This window comes from Pinus tabuliformis, chromosome 7, assembly GCF_031772625.1.
Source record: "Pinus tabuliformis cultivar Carrire ecotype Pingquan chromosome 7, CPIR1, whole genome shotgun sequence".
NCBI lineage: Eukaryota > Viridiplantae > Streptophyta > Pinopsida > Pinales > Pinaceae > Pinus > Pinus tabuliformis.
In genome coordinates, this window is record NC_142293.1 from 1,384,382,040 (window position 1) to 1,384,404,325 (window position 22,286).

Consider the following 22,286-nt stretch of genomic DNA (forward strand, 5'->3'; position numbering starts at 1 on the left):
TGGACAGGCTCGATTAATGTCCCTATAATCGATACATATTCTTATTGTTCCCTTCTTTTTGTTAACCGGAACAATATTCGATACCCAATCCATTAACGGGATCGGATAAATGAAACCTACTTTGAGTAATTTTTCAACTTCTGCTTTAATTGCAGCAGCTTTTCTTGGGTGAATCTGACGCAAACTTTGCTGGACGGGTTTAGCGTCCGGTAAGTCTTGATCTCATGAACAACAATCGTGGGATCAATTCCTGGCATTTCCTCATAGGACCAGGCAAACACGTCGCGGAATTCTTGAAATAGGGCCTTATATATTTGAATTTCGTCATCTGTACACGAGGCACCTATATGAATGTTCTCAATAATTCCAGGCTTAACCGAAATGTCAATAGGAATGGTTCGAGAGATGTTTCCCAAATTTAACTCTGAATCGAGATGTTTCATTGGATTCTGAGGTTCCTTGACATATTCAGTCGTAAAAATTGATGAAAAATCATTTTCAAAACAATCATTCTCGGGTAAAAACGAAGATCTGTGATGGAGATCTTCCCATGGTAAATCATCTACACATAGGATTTCATGAATTTGCTCATCAGAGTGAACAAGTTCAAAAAACGTGATTAAATCCGAGCTTGATGTGAAAAGTGATTCCTCATGGACCACATTCATGAAGTCATTTTCGATTGAAGATGGGTCGGTAAATGATTGCACGACCACATACGCAATTTCATATGGACTCAAAGGCATGACATCACCAAATGAGTCTATCTCAGATTCAGAACGAATGATCCAAGGATCATCATAAACAACGGTGTCTGACTTAATCATATGAATGGTTGCAAATGAAGACGATGCGTTGATTGGAGGAAAAGGAAAAGTTCCCAGTAAACCAGCATCTTTAACTAGTCCTACTCCAACATCCTTATACGGGATAGTCGTTTTACCGACATGCTGAATACTTTCAGCAGAGGCTGGGTCGGATGAAAAGTAAGCTAGCTGGTCTATTGTTACGATCTTTCCATTATGAGGAAACTTTATAACCCAAAAGACCGGTGAAACGACCGCTGTCATAGTGTAAGACCAACTTCGACCCAAGAGAAGGTTGTAATCTAGAGGGGCATCAACCACCTCCACATCTAGATTAACGGTTTTTCCTTCAACCCCTATAGGCAAATCCTGTAGAATGCCAAAAGGATGAAACCCACGGCCATCAAAGGCCTTTAGAATCGTCGGGGATTGATTTAGTCAAGGAGAACCAAGCGATCTCCAACACTGTATCGACATAATACACGTTGAGGCTCCCTCATCAATTACAGTCCGATGAATAGGCCTGTTTTTTACTATCACTGGAATTTGGAAAGCCATTTGATGAGGTAAACGCGGTGTACTATTTTCTAGATCGAAAATTATTAGGTTCGAGTCCTGAATGTCAACAGCTCCTATAGCCGACAAAAGTAATTTACGCTGTGCTGGGCATGATTGCAGCACCTCCAAAGCCGACATTGTTGAGGGTGAAACAGCTAAATCCTCAACAATGTTATAGTTCTGAGCCGCTCTCGCATGTGGATTGAAAGCTGACTTTCGAAGTATACCCTTGGCGGGTGGTTTGATTACCAAGTCTGGATTAGGTTTCTCAATCTGTAGTGGATCGGAACCGGGAGCTGAGGTTGATGGATTAGAATGAGAAGATTCTGCTTCTTTACCATCAACAGGACTTTTACTACCATAATCTTGCGATCGAGTCGCAATCCTAACATGGGACATCATCAGTATGGATTCTTCATTGGCACTCGAGGAAGAACCTATCATCTTACTGTCTTGAGCTGGAAAAGGATCCTTCAAAACAGCAGGAGTTTGGGAACCTTTGACAATCTTCGCAACCTCTGCACGATGAGGGCAGTCTCTTGTAAAATGTTCATCGTCACAAATGAGACAAGGATAACGAGGTTTGCACTTTTCATCATTGGATTCCGATTTTTCAGGTTTCTCCTTTGAATTTTTGTTTGTTTTATTCTTCTTCTTTCCTTTCTTCTTCCCACCAGATTTTAATTTGGCTGCAGATGACTCTACAACGTGGATATCGGCAAAAATCTCTGCAGAAGAATCTCCTGTTGGGGAATCAGGCAAGGTTATGATAGAAGAAGAAATCTTGGAAGACTTCTTCTTACTTTTAGTGTTAACCGTACCAATCATACCATCGGCGGCATGAGATCCCGAAGGAGCTGTAGCAATTTGATTTTGCTTGGGAAGATCGGGGATTTTCTCGTGTAACGTACCTGACTGAGTATAGACCAAGTCAAGGTACTATGCTTGAGCAATTACTTGCTCCTCAGTAACAACTTCGGCTTTAGCTACATCTTCAGTGATCTTTGGCAACAAAGATTTTACAAACCACTCAGCCAAGATCTGATCCGGAATAAAAACCTTCACTAAACGTCGTCGACGTCGCCACTCATGAATATGATCTGAAATGTAAGTGGACGTCGATTGTTTTAACGAAGTTAACAATTCCGTGCCATTGTCATATCGGACTGGCAATTGAAAATGAGTTAAAAATGAGGTAGCTAACTGACTAAAATTATAAAAAGTGCCTCGTGGTAACTCAATGTACCACTTGGCCGCGAGACCAATTAGAGTGCACTGGAAAAGTCTTAGACGGATTGAATCATCTAAAATGGAGTTAGATGCACACCAGAGGTCGTAAGTCATCACATGGTTCGACGGGTCCTCTCTTGATTTACCTTCGAACTTACGAATGTCACTAGGCAACTTATTCGGCATTGGCGGCCAAAACGGAAGATAATTAATGGGATCATTCGTTAGGCGTGACAAGTCAGGCAAGTCCAAAGTTGCGATAAACGGTAACTGACGATTAGGGTCCCTAAAACTCTGGGTCATGAGACCAGCCCCAGGAGGAGGATATCCAGGATAACTAGGAATAGGAATTGCATTTGGGATATTATATCCTCCCGGAAAACCAGGATTAACCGGACCGTACTGGGGTTGTTGAGGTTGTTGATAAGTGTACCCAGGGTACGGTTGATACTGGTAGACTGGCTGCTGCACAGCAAGACCAAATTGGTACTGTCCCTGGTACGGTTGATAAGTAAATTGTAGTTGACTTGTGACAACCGTACTTGAACCTGGTTGTCCTACAGGCATCTGAACCGAAGTTTGAATCGTAGATCCAAACGGTGGTAAAGATGTCTGAGTAGATACAAGAATAGTAGAAACTGGAGCTGTCGATACTCCGGAAGTAGGTGGGGTAGATTGAACAGATGTTGCGGCAGTTGTAGCAGTCGTTTGAGGTGGAGTATGAGGCGTACTAGGCCTAGGCTGAGAAACTACCGAAGGTACAGAAGTTTGAATGTTAGACTGGACTGGTTGCTGGGGTGTACCAGAAACTAAGGGTTGTCCAGTTTGAGATGACAACTGTACATTTGGCTGCAACACCTGTTGAGTTTGCTATGGATCCCACACTATATTCATTCCGTGGTACGGACCCATAACAGGTTGAGAATATTGAGGACCATAACCGGGTTGAGGGTAGGATTGATAATTTAAAGGTACATTTCCCGTTCCTTGAACATACGTTTGACCGAAGGGTGGTTGGAAACCTTGGTTCAAGTACTGACCTTGGGGTTGATACCCTTGAGGCACGTACTAATACTAGGGTTGACCTTGAGGTATAAATTGATACTGGGGTTGACCTTGGGGTACATATTGAGTCTGGGGTTGACCTTGAGGAACGTATTGTCCCGTAGGTATGTATTGTCCTTGAGGTTGCCCCCCAGACGCGAATTGGGTACCTTGAGGTTGCCCCCCAGGTAATAATTGAGGCTGCCCCCCAGGCGGTAACTGGCCACCTTGAGGTTGAGGATTGGGAATAGAACCTGACATCATGAGAATGTCTTCTACGCTCAACGGCTTAGTACCATTGCTTCCAGTTAATAACCCTTGCTCAATGGGTTGAGGAGATGCTGCCGAAAAAGTACCAGAAATTGACTATTACCCAGAGGGAACAGAAGGACCGTCGTACAAAAAGGATTCAGGCGATTGAGTAAACATGGACGACTGTCTTGACATATTTAATGGAGGATAATAACCTCTAGGTGTTGGGTGATAAGGAACACGAGGTGGTGAAAAACTTAACCCTGGGTTTTCTAAGAAATTAGTCAAAGAAAGATACCAAGTACTGCTCCTAGGTGGACTGTAAAAAATTGATTCACGCTCCCTTAGTTCAATAACAGGTTGATTTTCAGGGATAGGGATGCCTACTTCTTCTTCCAGAGTAGCAAGTTCTTCAATAGCTATAAGTCCAGAAGGAAGATCTTGGGTGATTACTCTTTCTACCCTAGGTGAACCAGGACCACTAGAAGCTGGAGAAGCAAACCCCGATGTCAGAGTAGCAGCAAATTCACTTTCAGGCTCGGATATTTTAGGTTCCTCACCTATATCACTAGTAGATGAAAAGCTACCAGTAACTTCGGAAACAGACACTGACTGTGGATTATAATCTGCTACTAACGCTTGAAAATCAGGATGTACTACCAAAGAAGACTCTCCTTCTTCAGGTGACCCAACTCTACTGTCTCTAGGAGTTACGAGGACTTTCAAGCCTTCAAGCTGGCTCGGTGAAAACTCAGGAGGTTGGCCCCGAAGTCTACGGGACTTCCTTGGTAATTCAGCCACAGTTAAAAACTTTTAACTACTTCACACGCAAACAAAGTAAAATCTCAATGAAAACCACCTAAAGCCTCTAAAGAACCAAACAAATTTGAATCACACGCCTCAAGAATCTAGGAGATCAAACACACACAAATAGTAACTTTCCGTATTGAAAACACTAGTTGGTGATGAAATCCAACGTTGCAGAGTTTAATACGAAAATGGCGGTTGGAACAGTTACCCCGGCAACCTACTTAATGAATAGACTGGCACAAGTTCCTCCACTTAACCGTCTCGAGTGAAGAGAACCCCCCAGAAAATCCAAGTGAGTCTAGCCGACGTCTGCTCCAGGTACAGTGGGATCTTCCCACCACTGTCACCTCAGGAAGAATCCTAAAGAATATGGCCACTAAGGTTACCAACTGAAACAAATATACCTGGGGGAACAGTCTACGATCCGATACGCACGCAAGGGCAGAGTAGCAAGCTCAATCCCCTTGAAGGCTCCTTGACATAATCCAAGGTTTACCAACAAGTGACCCCAGGCTCCTCGACAATGGTTAATCCGAGGTTTACCGTTTTTAATACGTGAATATCTGGCGTCATTCCCAATGAGGAAGGATTGATTCCCACACTGGTTCGGACACGATCTCGTGCTTCTCCTTTAAGAGGAGCTTTCCCAAAGCATAAATGCAACAATTGGATTTCTTCCCTACCACAAGATACAGCTACTTGTTTGTTTTTACTGTCTTGGAGAGTTAATTACTCTCCTACTCCAAGACACTAGCCTAAGCTAAGTTGGTGTATCAGAGCCCTAGAAATAAAAATGTTGCTAGATGAATTTTACTTTAAGCGTTATTTTTTATTGGTTTTTGTTTAAGTCAAAAGGTGCGGAGATGAAACTCGTGGTATGAAGACTCGACTCAAAATCACTAAAAATGCACCTAAGATGATTTAAACAATCTTTTCTCTTTGATGAACTTCTAGCTAAGAAAGAGTTTGAGAATGCAAATACTTTATAAACACAAATCCTTCTTAACCAAACAAATTAAAAGAAGAGATTTTGTCCTTTCCAATGCACTCAAAACGAGACAACTAGTTATTTCACAAAAATTTCCCTTTTTCGTTTCAAAGCACTCAACCACTACAAAAACAAACTTTTTTCAAAAGAGATTTTTTTATTTTTTATAAAACACTCAAAACTATGCAAAGAACTAACTTTGAGATCTATAAACTATAAAAACCTATTTGAAGTCAAAGCCTACAAGATGTCTTTTTAAGGATGTTTTACTTAGCTAGATGTAAGCTAAGGACCAATTTATGCAGAATCACAAATCAGTCAAGAACAACTAATTTTGTTTTCTTTTTGAAAATGAAAATCCAAACTTTTAAACACAAGCTTTTCGAAGTTTTGTAAAGAGAAAACACAAAGCGGATTCCTCAACAAGGGGAGATTTCATAAATGGTCAGACTCATAAGAAGGCTGGTAGACATCAGGGTGATCTAAGGTCTCTACAGCTTCCAAACTCAGAGCTACTACAAGACCAAAACGAAAAACAAACCCAACAAGCAAAAGTCCTAGGAATTTCACCTAAAACCCTAACACTAATGAAATCAACCTAAGGAAAGCTTCTGACAAGTTATATGCAGGTCTGGGTAGTGGATAATAACTTCTAAACAAAAACTAAGCGGACTAATAGAGGAAATCTTAGGTTTTTCAAAATTTTGACAGGGTCTGCAGGCCCACAGTTAACACAGGTGTGGTCCCACTCTGTGCTAAAAGCAAAGGTGCGGATAGGTACGCACTGTGTCCAAAGTCTAGGGTGTGGTCCTCTCCCAAAGCTATGAAAAATGAAACATAACCCTGGATCTACAAACTCTACCCAATTTTACACACAACAAGCCAAAAACAGAAACAAAAACACAGTTTCTCAGGTCAAAGTAAAAACAAGGAAAAAAATCAAGTTCCCCAGTGGAGTCGCCATTTTGTCACACAGAATAAGTCGATCTTGCGGACAAGATAGACCTTCCTAGAATCTAAAGAAGACCTAATGACAAGCAAACCAACCAGACACTATCTTTCTCTAAATATGCTTTAATAAATAAAGGCAAACAAGTGTTTTAGGGCCTACCTTAGGTCCAACGCAAGTTTGTGGATGCCCTCGCTCCTTCGATCCAAATGAACTCTTTTGTCGCGAATCTGCAAACACAAACAAGCAAACAAATTAAATAGCACCTGAAAAGCCAATATCATAAAACATATTTAACATGAAATTCAAGGAGTCCATGAAACAAATAACATGAGATACTTGTTGAGAAAAATGAGTTTGATTGTATTAATTCAAAAGAAGAAGAAATTTACAACCTGTGCCTTGACATTGTACAAGCTCCTCCCAGGGTCCAGCAAGAAGTATCCTCTACTTTGACAAGTTTCACTCACTTCCCAATGAAGCCAAAAAGGTATGTGATCTCTCCTCTTAAGCTCAACTAGGAAGTCTTAATTTCACCAGCAACCCTCAAAAACCTTCAGCTTCTAACCTCCCTAGCAACCAGCTCAATGCCTGAATGTATAGTGCAATGGAGGGAAGTTACTAGGTCCTCCTTCAAAGGGATAAAGCCCTCCTTCAAAGGGATAGCTCCTCTCATCAAGGGATTAGCTCCTTCTCTTTTGGGATGCATGAACCACCTAAGAGTGGCAAATCCACGTCAAAATTCCTTCTAAAATCATCTAGAATTAACCCAAAGTGAGTTTTTTAGAATAAACTTGCACCTTTTTGACTTTCAAAGGGGTCCGCACCCACACCTTTAGGGACTGAGCGAGTAGATCCGTAGTTTTTGTAAAAAGAAGGTGCGGGACCGCAGGTAACAGTGAGAGAAAGTGCGGAACCAGAGTTTCATTGATTTTTAATATCTTTCTCTTATTTTCAAAGCTTGACTTGAAGAGCTGAGGTCTGAGACTTGCTTAGGAGGACAGTATAAGTGATGATAGACCCATACTGACTGCAAATAATCATGGTGACAATATTTTTGTGTAACACAAAGGAATATAATCACATAATGACATCATTAATTTGTTAGGCATATGCAGCACATGAAAGTAAATAATTAATTATGGTGGAATTGAAATAAAAATTAAAAATAACATTTGTTTGATAAAATATATTGACTGGATACAGACCAAAAGCATTTCACCCAACTATTGGCCATGTTGCTCATAATATCTTAGTTGTGAGTCATCCCCAATTTGGAGCTTCAACTCCATAGAGAAATGGATTACCCAAAGCTAGGTACATACTAGTACCATACATAATGAAGTCAAGGCACCAAACCCATCAACCGCCTACCAAGAATCTCACATCCTCCTTCAGCCCCACAACCCCAATAGTGTGCCCCTTTCTTTGCACCTACAATCCCTCAGGTTATTCCATTATCCTTCTAGATCATCCCACTTAGTTAGCCAGGATTATTCTAGAGCCCTATGGTCTCCAGAAGCTCCTACTGTGTCATGGGTCTCTAGGTACCCCTCTAACCTCATGTCAGGGAATCTATCCCCTTTTCCCAAATCCTCCTTGGATTTTCCTCAAGGTCCATCAAGTCACAAGGTCATCCTTATTTCCATTCTAATGAGTCCAGTCCTCATAGTAGTCATAATTTTGTAATCATGTGTGTATATTAACAGTAACACACTCACTTTTATGTGCATGTCACTCTCTTGAAACATGGCACCCTCTAAAGTCTCTTTATGAACCTTGGATAAAAAAACATGTGTAGTATTGACTGAGGGTTATTGAATAATATCTTATCCACCTAGGCTTGAGCCCTTTATCATGTACCCTTTATCCCCCCTTTCAAATTTTTTGGAGTCCTATCCCCTAATACTTTTTTATCTAACTTGGTCTATAACGATGGCGTATTTTATTAATATGAATGCAATTTCACATTTACAAAAAATAGGATCTATTGCCCCAAAACATATAAACACATGCACACTTAACCTAAACCACATATGTACATGGGAACATCAGCCTCAAAGTAGTCCTCATCTCACTAGCCTAAACATGATATGTACATCACACACAAGGGTCATTCTAGGGGTGTTTTATTCTCCTCCCCCTTATTTATGCAATGTCCTCAATGCATTACACACAAAAAACATATATATCTAAAAATATGAGAGTACTATGCCCTCATAGCATCATCATGTTCTCATGTAGCATCCTCAGGACTAAATTGTTTCCATTGCACCATTGTCAAGGATATGTATTTATTCTAGATCATCTCGGCCTTCTTATCCAAAATTCACACTAGATGGACCTGAAAATTTCCCTTGGACTACACCTAAATCATATTCCAATCAATTACATGATTAGCATTATGAACATGATTTTTAAGCAATTAAATATGAAACGTGTTATGAATATGCACCGTTGTTGAAGTTCAATCCTATATGCAACTGATCCAATCCTCTCTAGGATTTCAAATGGCCCACAAAATGCAACTACCAACTTTGCATAGATACCCAGTCTCAATGAAATTTTCTTCGCTTTCACTGTTAAGAAGACATAATTAGCAAATTTGAATTCCCTGTTTAGTATGTTCTTATTTGCATAGTTTTTGTCTATCCTAGGTAGCCTTTGAATTCTTCTTGATTTTCACTAATTTCACTTCCGTTTCCCTAAGCAAGTCTATACCAACAATAGCCTTGCCCACTAGGTTGTCCCAACTCACAGGTGTGTTTTATTTTCTACCATACAAGGCTTCAATTGGGCTCATCTTCAAATATGCTTGGTACCCATTATTATATGCAAACTCCACCAAGTGTAAATACTCTTCCCATTTTGATGGTTTTTCCATCACATACATTCTCAACATATCCCCAATCACCTAATAGCCATCTAACTTTGATTGGTATGCTATGTTAAAATTTAAATTAGTTCTAAATCCTTTAAATAAACATGTCAAAAATTTTGATGTAAACTTGGGATCCCTATCTAAAATAATTTCCTTGGGCACACCATGTAGCCTAGAAATTTCCTTCATATAAATTTTAGTAACATTTTTTTCTTTGTGTTTTGACTTCATTGGAATAAAATGGGCAATCGTAGTGAGCTTATCTGCCACTACCTTATCGAATCAAGTCTGATATTTTTATTGAAGGAGATGAGATGGAAAAACATGGAAAGTTATAGCATACATGCCTTGTATGTAACATGATGCTCCTAAAATATAAATATAAATAAGTCCTCTAATGGGATATCTAAACCTAGAGGAAGACCTAAATCTCCATGAAAGATCATTAAGGCATGTTGGAGATAAGGAAAAGAAGGAAAGGGGTCTACAAGAAATATTATAGATCCAAAATTACTGAGAAAGGAAAGGGTGTTAGGTCCCTATACTACTAGTGTAACCCCTTATTGTTATTAGTGAAACCCCTTATTATATGTAGTCCCCATATTGTTATTTTTGTGCCCCATAGATGCCCACTATTGTTATTGTTGTACCCTTACATTATTATTGTTATGTTGGCTTTGATTACATTATGACCCCTTAGACTCCTATATATAGAAAGGATATCTTGTCATTTGTATCATCCAATAATTTTTCATGTGTGTAATTTAAAAGAGGTTTCCCCCTCGAAGAGGTGGATTTCTAAGGCGTTGATCTATCTTTTCTATCTTTTTGTGAGCTGGTTTCATAACATTTGGTATCAGAGCTTTGGATTCTATGGTTTTGCAACTCCGAAAATGTCATTGTGGTATTTTCGATATAATTTTTTTCTATGAAGTTTCAGAAGCTAAAAAAAAACCATTTAAGATGAAATCATTCTGAACCTCGGGCCCGAATTTCAGATATTTTCTCACTATATTTTCGAAGATATGATCTGAGGAAGTTAGGGTTTTTGCAAGCTCCAGAATTCCATCTCAAATAGGTCATCATGGAATTGTCGCCATAATTTATTTTCTACGAAGTTTCATATTCTAAAATTAAAACCCATGTGAGCCACAATCGTGATGAAGTTCAGACCCAAATTTCAAATCTTGTTTCACTATATTTTCGGATATATAGTCCAAGACATTTAGGGTTTCTACAGGCTCACGTATTACATCCCAAACAGGTGACCTGGGGAAAATCGTCATAACTTTCTCTCTGAGTATCAAATTGAAATTTCATAAGAAGATACAGAAAGAGTATGGACTTTACTTTTCTGTGTATTTTTTCAGGTTCGAAGTTCGAAATATAAACATGTGGAACTTCGTACAAGTTCGCTCTATTGAAAAAGTATATAAGCAGGTCATCATGGGAGAATGGGCATAACTCTTTCTTGGAAAATCCAATTTTGATCAAATTGGTGGCATTGGAAAGAGCATGCAGAGGGCTACTTCAGGTCGCAATTTCAGACCTTGGAGATCCTAAATTACAGATTTATAGTCATTTCAAGATCGAGCTCCTAAAATCAAGAAAAGGTGATATGAGGAAGTTTGATGGCAAGGATCTAGTAAATTGGATACTACAAATGGAAAAATATTTTGATCTACATGATGTAGAACTGTTACAAAAGGTACATATTTCATCTTTATATTTTGAATCAAATCAATTTTTATGGTATGAAGGGATTTGTTCTCGTAAACCACTTGTAACTTGGTCAATTTTCACAGAGGAAACGATATCATATTATGAGGATACAAAGAGAAACACCTTCTTTAGCCAATTGATAAATCTCAAACAAAAGGGTTCAATGGAAAATCACATTAAGGACTTCCAAAAATTGAATATAAGGGTAAATGATATTCCAGAGAAGCAAAGGATTGATGTCTTCATAGGGACTTTAAAGGATAACATTCAACATGAGGTTCATCTTTGAGAACCTTATTTATTGGAGAAGGCATTCAGGTTGGCAAGAAAAATTGAAAGCAGAATTATGGAAACAAGGAATCCTACCCCTCACACATATAAATACGGAAGTGTTTTTTCTCCTAGCCTTCCAAAACCTACAAGGTTTAGACCACAACAATTGGAAGAAAAAAAGAGAAAAAGGGCTTTGTTACATTTATGATAGCAAATATACTAAAGGTCATAAGTGTGCTAAGAAGAAATTATTTTACATAGATTGTGAAGAGGAGGAAGAAAAGGATCAAGAAACATCAAAAGAAGAGGATATACACCAGGAACCAACCCCAAAGAAATAAGAAATGAATCTGATCATATCTTGTAAAGCATTGGCAAGAATTACCACTCCTCAAACTCTCAAGATAGAAGGACATATCAAGAAGAAAAAGGTTCAAGAAGTGAAAGATCACATCAAGCATCAAGAAATGAATCCGACCATATATTGTAATGCATTGGCAGGAATTACCACTCCTCAAACTATCAATATAGAAGGACATATCAAGAAGAAAAAGGTAATAGTGTTGATTGATTCGGGCAGTACCCATAATTTTATTCATTGTAAGATAGCAAAGGAATTGAATTGCTTCATATATCCAGCACCAGAGTGTCAAGTGATGGTTGCAAATGGAAGAACCATAAATTGCTCTGGAAAGTGCCATAATATCAAGCTATCCATGGGAGAATATGTTTTGAATAGTCCAATGCTTTCCATTCCAATGGGTGGTGTTGATGTTGTACTAGGAGTCCAATGGCTACAATATTTGGGTACGATAACTTTTAATTTTCAAGAACTCTTCTTGAAATTTTTTTCAAAAGGAAAGGAAGTTGAATTAAGGGGTATCGCAGGGAAACTGGGAAATATAATCAGCTCTAACGGCATGACAAAGCTTCTAAAGGAAGAACAATGTGGCGTAATTGCACAATTATGTTCGCTAGAGGTTCCCACATCGAAATCATCTATTTCTCCAAATCTCCAAAAAGTCTTGGACAATCATTCCAAGGTATTTGAGACTCCCAAAGGCCTCCCACCTATTTTTGATCATGATCATGCTATTCATTTTCCAGGAAGTGTTCCTCCAAACATCAGGCCTTACAGATATCCCTTTGCACAAAAGAGTGAAATTGAACGTATGGTTGCAGAAATGCTAGAGGCTAGTATAATTATTCAAAGTTATTTCTATGCTCCAATAGTATTGGTGCACAAGAAGGATGGATCATGGCGCATGTGTCTGGATTATAGAGAGCTCAACAAGCTCACTATTAAAGATAAATTTCCCATTCCTCTCATTGATGAATTGCATGGAGAAATTTACTTCAGCAAGTTGGACCTTCATGCAGGATATCATCAAATCAGAATGAAGACTGAAGACATTTTGAAAACAACATTTAGAACTCATGAGGTTCATTATGAATTTTTGGTCGTGACTTTTGGCCTTACCAATGCAACTTCTACATTCCAAGGTTTGATGAACTCCATTTTCAAACCCTTCCTTAGAAAATTTATGTTAGTATTTTTTGATGATATACTAATCTATAGCAAGTCTTGGAAGGATCATGTTCAACATGTTGATAGAGTGCTCAGACTATTGGATGAGAAACAATTATATGCAAAAACCTCCAAATGTTTCTTTGGAGTAAAAGAGGTGGAATACATGGGTCATATTTTATCTCATGAAGGTGTTAAGGTAGACCCTCAACAACAACAAGTTCTCCAACTCTTAAAGGATAACCTCACTTTGGCACAGAATCAAATGAAACAATAGACATATCAACATCGCGGCGAAAGAAGTTTTGATATAGGTGGCTGGGTATTTTTACGAATATAACCATACAAGCAAATGTCCCTCAAGCAAGCTAAGAAGGATAATAAATTATCACCAAACTACTATGGTCCTTACAAGGTGCTACAAAATATTGTTACTATGGCATACAAATTGGAGCTTAATGGATCTTCCCGAGTGCCCCCAGTTTTCCATGATTCATGCTTAAACAAGTTTATAAGTGACAAGCTCCTAGTTCAAACAATATTGTCAGAACTTGATGAGGAAGGAAAAATCATATTGGAACCTGAAGCAGTCACGAAAACAAGAACCCGACAGCTATGAAATCGATCAATTTTAGAGTATCTCATTAAGTGAAAGAACTTACCCACTAAAGATTCCACATGGGAGAACGATAATTTTATACAGAAGTATCCAGAACTACTCAAGCATTGAGGACAACACTTTTTGAAGGAGAGGGGCATGTTAAGTCCATATACTACTAGTGTAACCCCTTATTGTTATTAGTGCAACCCCCTTATTATATTGTTGTGTCCATGTAGTCCCCATATTGTTATTATTGTGCCCCATAGAAGCCCATTATTGTTATTGTTGTACCCTTACATTATTATTTTTATGTCAGATCTGATTACATTATGACCCCTTATCTATGTATTATGTCTTATTTATATATGAATTATTAAGGGATACATGGATTTATTTCTTTAGGAATAAATATGAAGTTTTTGAAAAATTCAAAGAGTTCAAGGCTCTTGTGGAAAATCAAAAAGAGAAGAATATTAAGGTGTTGAGGATAGATAATTGTGGATAATTCTATGGGAATGAACTCAAAGAATTCAGTAATAAGTTTGGTATATGATGAGCCCCAAAAATGTACAATTATTTGGGCTCATTCAACCTCCTAATTTGGCTTGGTCCACCATTCTCATTTGTTTATTGCATGTTTTTGATTATTTTTATGTTAATAGAGTGAATTTGGTTAGTCATTATGCCAACAAGTCTAATGGGTGCTTTGTGTAGCCTTTTTGGTCAACTTGGAGACAAATTTGAAGGTCTTAATGAGCACTTGGCAGCCAAATTCGTGGGAGAACAAGCTAGAGGATTTGTAGGAAGGTGTCCCCCTCATTTATGGGCCCTTACCTCGAATTCTCCACCATCAGCTCGGAGTTCAAGGGCCACCGAATCAATCAGCTCAAGGGCAGCCAAGCAAGTCAAGTTGGATTGCTGTTAACTACAAGTCTTGGGCAGCCAAGTCCCTAACTTTTAGGAGGACTGTTGGGTCCTCAAATTGTATAAATAAGAGGGCTTGGGGCCTCATTTTGGTTAGCTAGTGGGTAGTCATTTTGTGTAGCTAGTTAGTCAATTTGGGGATAGCTAGTTAGTCAATTTGGTTAGTCATGTTGTAGCTCGGTTTTTGCTCCTTGTAAGCCAGTTTTGGCATGTCATTAGATTCATGATTATTCAATAAAGACAGGCAGCTTTTGATCCAATTCTGAGTTTTTAAGAGAGCAATAGACCTCCTCTGTTTTGTAATGTTAATTTCTTTTTGTTTCAGCACTTTAGTTCATTGCTTTGCCATGCAATTCAAAATTACAGGTTTGCTAAGTTAGTTTTTATGAGATTGAATGAGTTTAGCTTATGGTTGAATTGCTTTCGGTTGTTTAGTTAGATTAGCAGGTTGATAATACATTGGAGCTCCAAGGAAAAAGGTTGAGGAAGTCTCCACTGCCATCTCTGTTTGGAGATTGGAGTGCAGCCTATACCAACCACAAAAATGCGTAGTTCTTCACTTTATACATGCTGCAACATAGTCTCGTTTATGATAGATCTTTCCATGCACTTCACTCTTGCACCATACACCTTCATCACAGCTTCATGCACATTCCTCTACACGCTTTATACTGTTGTTCATTGGTTCACCTTCCAACTCCTTCATTACCACGTAGCTTCATCCGTTTGTCCTTTTGTTGATCCCGTCCTTCTATCCACCAACCACTTCGTGCACTCATTCTCTGTCCTATTTCTCTTCCCCTGAGTCATCACAAGTCTCATCTCCACCTTACCTATCCACCCAAACCATTCCATCCCTTCACCATCACCCAAAACTTCCACTTACAGCACATCCTGTAGAAATCCCTGAGTTTCCTGTAGAATCCCCTGCAGACATCCTGTAGGAGGCCACTCACTCGGTTGCTGAGCCTCTGAACGTGAGGAACCTCTATGGACAGATGCTGAGGATCCTTGGGGACCTCTCCTAGCCTTCCCAACCTTTCCCAAGCTTTCCTTCCTCCTTGCACCTTCTCTGCACAACCAAACCCTAATAAGAATAAAATCACAATCACTTCATTCACTTAAGAAAGAAATATAAAAACATGTCTTTTCAGATGCAAGTAGCTTAGATTCATGCATTTGCACTTACTAGGGGTAATGGCATCATTGGTAGAAGTTTCATTTACATTTTTGCATCATAGAGGTTAGGCTAGTCAAATTAGGGTTTCCTAGGGTTTCTATGCTTTGATTTGCTTTCAGTTCATTTTTGTCAAGTAGATTAGTTTTCTTTGAGATAGCTTTCGTCCATCATTTAGCAAGCTTCTTCTGGGAGCCTATAGAAGTTGGCTTGAGCCCTAGCGGACTTGTGCCAGCTGACCAAGTGACAGCTGCGGCAAGAGCTAGTACTTGTGCATACAGCACCGCCGCTTCCAAGTTTGTACGAACTACCGGGTTGATAAAATTAAGAGACAGGAAGCCCAGGAGTTGTAGCATTATTGCTACAATACTGGAGCTCACCATCTTTTTGGCGCCGTTGCCGGGGAAGCGGCAGAGTATTGGTGATTGTTGCTATTCTTCTATTTTCTACTACAACCTTCTGCTAAGTAGTTTGTTTCATTTCCATTATGCAATTTCATTTATGCAAGAGTAGATTAGCATTTCTTGCTTTCATAGATTAGCATTTCAATTCCGCAATTTCATTTCTGCAAGTGTAGATTAGCATTTCAATTCCGCAAGCATAGCCTAGCATTTCATTCTTGCAATTTGATTTGAGCAAAATAGATTAGTCCTTTCCTGCTTTCATTTCAATTCCGCATTTTCATTTTCGCAAGATAGTTAGTTGTAGTTCCATTTATTTCAGTTTTGCAAGTAGAAGTAGAAAAAAGCAAAAATCAACCAAAAAGATTTCATTTCATGCTTTGTAGGAGTAGAGATAAGTTAGAAAAATGATTGCACAACACCCCCACTGCTTCACACAGCCAACGTTCTTCTTCGATGGCTGTGATGAAAGAACCCCTGGGTGGACATCAAGACATATCTGAAGAACCTCTAGGGGAGAAGAAGAAGAAACATTCCTCTGAAGCAAATGTCTACAAGCAGAAATGTTGGGAGCAGTCCCTTGTCCAAAGATGAATTTGCAAATCAGATCGAAGATTTCAAGAGTGATATGAGGCAGTTTCTTGCCATGCAACTGGATACCTTGCGGATCCAAAAGAAGCAAGAAGAAGCCAAGAGGGCTTTGGTCATTTTTTTTCCTAGGTGCCTTAAAAAGCATCCTAGGAACGAATGTCCAATGCACTCCCTAGAAGTATGTTTTGTATGTGAAGAATACCATCCTACAGATCAGTGCCCTTCCTTGCCCAGAATCAAAGCTGCATATCAAAGAGCCAAGGGAGCCACTGAATCACTCTATTATATGAACCAAAGGAGGCCACATGGACCTAGATCTTACCAGCAGGAACTGCAAGGGATACCCAAGACCTATTATGACCCTTATCAAGCCACTTTCATGCCTTCTTGGGATCCCCCTGCTCATCCTTTCTGGTCTACACCTCCTCCTTGGTCATATCCTCCTTGTTCCTTTACAGATCCATATTATGCCCAACCAGTTGCTCATTCATTTCACTCTTATGCTCAACCACAGCCTCAGTGGAATGCACCTTATCAGGAGTGGAGGCCCCAGTACAACTCTCATCCCACTCATTTTCCTCCACCACCTGCTCATCCACAACCATCGCCTCCTCCTCCACCAAGGCAACCCCAAATGCCTACCCAACCACAATGCCACCCATCTCCATCTCAATTTCACACCTCCACTCAACTACCCGTACCATTTCCAAAACCACACAATGGAGCAACTCAACCCCATTGCAAATCTGAGGCACAACATGTGCAAATGACTCCTTTTGAGCTCAATGATGTTCACCAAAGCTCAGGAAGAGTGTTGCAAAAGAGAGAATCTATTGAAAACATTGAAGGACCAAAAGCAAAAGAAGATTCCAAAGAGGAGATCAAAGAACCATGGGCTACACTTAATGAAGAGAAGAGATCATAATCAGAGATCGAGAGAGTTCCTTCATGGTTACCATCAAATCTTCCATGTATTCAAGAGAAAGATCAGCAAAAAGAGGAAGATGAGAAAGTCATGTTAGAAGGTGACATGAAGAATGATCCAGATCAGCCAAAGAACCAAGGATATCAAAGCTATATTGAGATATGGTTTCGGGAGGTCACTAAGTTGCAGCAGTACTTTCTTCCTCAGTTTTGTTTGATCCCTTCAACACCAGATCATTTGGTCTCTGAGATCTGGATACCTATCAAAGCATGCATTTCGAGCCTTCACATCATTTTTTCTCTAATCTCGATGTGCACATGGCTCCATTGGAAGTATTCTTATACTTGAGAATGATTTTGTTTTTCAAGTAGGGTAGGGTAGAAAAAAGAAAAAAGAAAAAAAAAGAGAAAAAAGAAAAAGAAAAAAAAATGAAAAAAGAGGAAAATAGAAATCTAAGGTGAAAACCTCCTCGGAGGCGCCTTAGATTGGCTCATTGATTGAAAACCTCCATGAGGCGGTCAATGGGTTGGAAAAAAGAGAAAATAAAAGGGAATAAGATCTTTGGGTGAAAACCTCCCTTGGAGGCGCCCAAGGCAGGCAATTAGGGTGAAAACCTCCATGAGGCGCCCTAGTTGTTTTTCAAAAAAAAAAAAAAAAAGAGAAAAAGGAAAAAAGAACAAATAAGACTAATTTCCATTGGCTAATTGCAGGTTGCAAGAAGGACATTGTAGGTCAGGTGGATCACTCAAAACAAAGACAAAGGAGTTTTTCGTATCTTCTACAGGAAGCTTACAAAAAAGCCAAATTGATCTCCGAGGAGGACCTGAAGGCTTGGAATATGTCCATGAGGCCTACCCACATCCATGTTTCCATTCCTCACCCCTTTTCCATCATTTTTTTCCATGTCATTATGCCTCTTTCCTCAAAACTGTGTCTTCTACAGGAAGCTCTGTATTTCTACAGGAAACATCCTGTAGAACCTTTGGACGAGCCAAATACAATTTCAGAAGCGAATCAAATGGTGGGAATCTATTGATTAGGCCTAAAAGCACTTTTGTGTCCATCCCTTTCCTTTCTTCATCATTCGTCCCCCTCATTGTGCTTCTCATTGTGCTTCTACAGGAACTTCCTGTAGAAATTGTGGGAAACTAGGCATGCATTTCAAAAAGTGGTTTGGCGAGCATGGTAGCTTCCTCAAAGGTTCAAAAGTCCTCATGCAATCTTCCAACTCCTCCTCCATCATCTCCATACCTGCATCACAGCCAAAATTCATTTTGTCATACCATGCAAACACATGCAAAATGCCTTGAAGCCAAAAACACATAGAGCAGAATTTGTTTTTGCCATAACTTCAGAACCATGCATCCATTTGACAAACCGTTTTATGGGGGATTGTACAAGGTCGATGACAACATGCCTGAGCAGTTTCATGCAATTCCGGTGCACGGTTTCCAAGAAATCAGCCTCCATCACCATCAGCCATTTTTACATTTTCTCCATAACTGTGCATCCGTTTCAAAACCTGTTTCATGGGGAGATGCACATGGTTGATAGTAGCCTACCCAAGCAGTTTCAGCCAATTTCGATGCACGGTTTCTGAGAAATCAAGCTCTGAAATCTTCAGCCATTTTCCAATTTTCTCGAAATCCGTGCATCCATTGATTACGAATTTTCTATGGGAGATGCATCATGATGGTAGGAACATGCCCACCGAGTTTCAGCTCAATCCGGTTTGCCGTTGGGGAGAAATGGCAAAAAGAAGTTCTGGTCCTGTGAAAATTCAATGGCAGCAGTTTCAGGATGCAGATCCGAACGTGGAAATGAACTCTTGTTGCATGCATCTTGCCAGAGGACACCTGCAAAAGAAAACCAGCCATGAATCAGCAACCAAGCCATCATGCAACCATAAAATCAAATGCATGCAGCAATGACAGCCCACAACAGCTCACGGCAGCCATTCAACTTCGAGGTACGTGACTTAACCTTGTTCCTCTGTTTGCATAGATCTAATCTAAAGCAATGCATGAATGATTGAGGTGAGTGGATTTAGCCAAGAAGGGAGCCACGTCCAATTGCACTCAGCAAGGCAAAAATCACGCATGCATGGATCATCCATTCACGTGAAGTTCAAAAACAAAACACAGTCAGTTGGGGATATTCTAAACTCTAGTGCAACTAATGGAATTGAATACAAGCAGAGAACAAATAGTTAACAACAGAAGTTCATAACATCACTTCAGTTTGAAAAAGCCAACGCGCATGTTTCTGCCACCTCACCACAAGTCACGCAGTAATTCAAGGGACGCTCAGCTGAAACTCACAGATTGTTGCTAACTTGCACTTGCAACATTTTCAACTGAAGTATGCAAGTCTTCCTATGAATTCGAAATCCATTTTCTTATTGCTGCCTGGAATTGTCTTCGTGGTCTGCATGTGAGATTTTCTGCAGGGTCTTCAATTAAAATCCCTCCTGTAGAAAAATCGAGACACTGTTAAGGCTCACCGGTGAAAAATTGTGAATTTTATATGACTATGTGCATAATAGAGACGTAGCTCTGTGCTCTGTGTAGAGAAATCCAGAAGTCCTCCTTCTGTTCACAAGCAGGCGAGTTCAGAACAACGAAAACAGATTTTTTTACCATGCATTGAAGAATGAAAGGTTGCTAAAGATAAAGCATCAAGGATTGGAGATCAAACCTGAAATTATTGTGGTGACTCGGTTGATTCCTGAGGCCTATGGTACAACATGCAATCAACGAATTGAAAGAATTCGTGGAACACAACATTCAAGGATACTCCGGGTACCCTTTACAACAGCAAAATGAGCTCTGCAGAAATGGGTTTCTCGATTTGGTGTGTGGCCTTACTCGGAAAGATTTTCAGAGGATGTATTAAATGAAGTAATGGCAGAGCTAAAAGGTCAACCTGATCTGATCATTGGCAATTACAATGATGGAAATTTGGTTGCATCTCTGATTTCACATAGACAAGAAATCACTCAGTGCAACATAGCCCATGCTTTGGAGAAGACCAAATACCCATATTCAGACATATAGTGAAACAATATGAAGGAAAATACCATTTCTCTTGCCAATTACTGCAGAGCTAATTGCAATGAATCATGCAGATTTTATTATCACTAGCACATTGCTGGAAGCAAGGATACTGTGGGACAGTATGAGAGCCACACTGCTTTCACCCTTCCTAGTCTTTATCGTGTGGTTCATGGAATTGATGTTTTTGATCCCAGATTCAACATTGTTTCTCCTGGAGCAGACATGCAGATTTATTTCCCTTATATAGAGAAGCAGCACCATCTTACTGCTTTACATGGTTCAATTGAGGAACTCTTGTTCAATCCTGAACAGGCAGCTGAACACATGTGTATTTTTAATGACCGTAAAAAGCCCATTATCTTTTCTATGGCAAGACTCGATAGAGTGAAAAACATGACAGGACTAGTTGAATGGTTTGCAAAGGACAAGCACTTGAGGGATACTGTCCTCCACATTCTAGGGAGGAAGCCATATACAGAATTCCCATTCTGGTCAGTGCACAAGCCAAAACAGAGCATGAGGAAGTAAGATAGTGAGGCAGAGAAGAAAACTAAGGGTAAGGAAGCTAAGGGAAAGAAAACCTAGGACAAGCCATCACAGGAAAAACCACAGAAAAAGCAAGAAGGAAAAGCAAGAAAGAGGACAAGCTGCTGAAGCCAAAGCTGTGGGTTAAGTAAAAACACAAATGCCAAGGGAGAAGCGGTTGCAAGCACGAGCAGAGAAGACTGAAAAAGGCCAAACAAGTAGGGACACACCCGAGGCAACTACAGCACAGGTCGAGGAGAAGGCACCCTCAGCCAAGCAGGCCAAAACAGTGAATACTGTTTCTACAGGAAGACAGAAAAAGCCACTACAGGACTGTTTCTACAGGAAGACAGAAAAAGCCACTACAGGACTGTTTCTACAGGAAGCCAGCGAACAGTTTCTACAGGAAAGTTTGAAAAGAGGGAAGCCAAAGGAGAAATCGGCCGAGATGCTAGCCAAGGAAGCCACCAGGGCCATCAAAGATGAGGGGAGAGATTTGGTTGCTCAGAGGATGAGCAACACTTTCAGTAGGGGGGTGATGATGAGCCCCAAAAATGTACAATTATTTGGGCTCATTCAACCTCCTAATTTGGCTTGGTCCACCATTCTCATTTGTTTATTGCATGTTTTTGATTATTTTTATGTTAATAGAGTGAATTTGGTTAGTCATTATGCCAACAAGTCTAATGGGTGCTTTGTGTAGCCTTTTTGGTCAACTTGGAGACAAATTTGAAGGTCTTAATGAGCACTTGGCAGCCAAATTCGTGGGAGAACAAGCTAGAGGATTTGTAGGAAGGTGTCCCCCTCATTTATGGGCCCTTACCTCGAATTCTCCACCATCAGCTCGGAGTTCAAGGGCCACCGAATCAATCAGCTCAAGGGCAGCCAAGCAAGTCAAGTTGGACTGCTGTTAACTACAAGTCTTGGGCAGCCAAGTCCCTAACTTTTAGGAGGACTGTTGGGTCCTCAAATTGTATAAATAAGAGGGCTTGGGGCCTCATTTTGGTTAGCTAGTGGGTAGTCATTTTGTGTAGCTAGTTAGTCA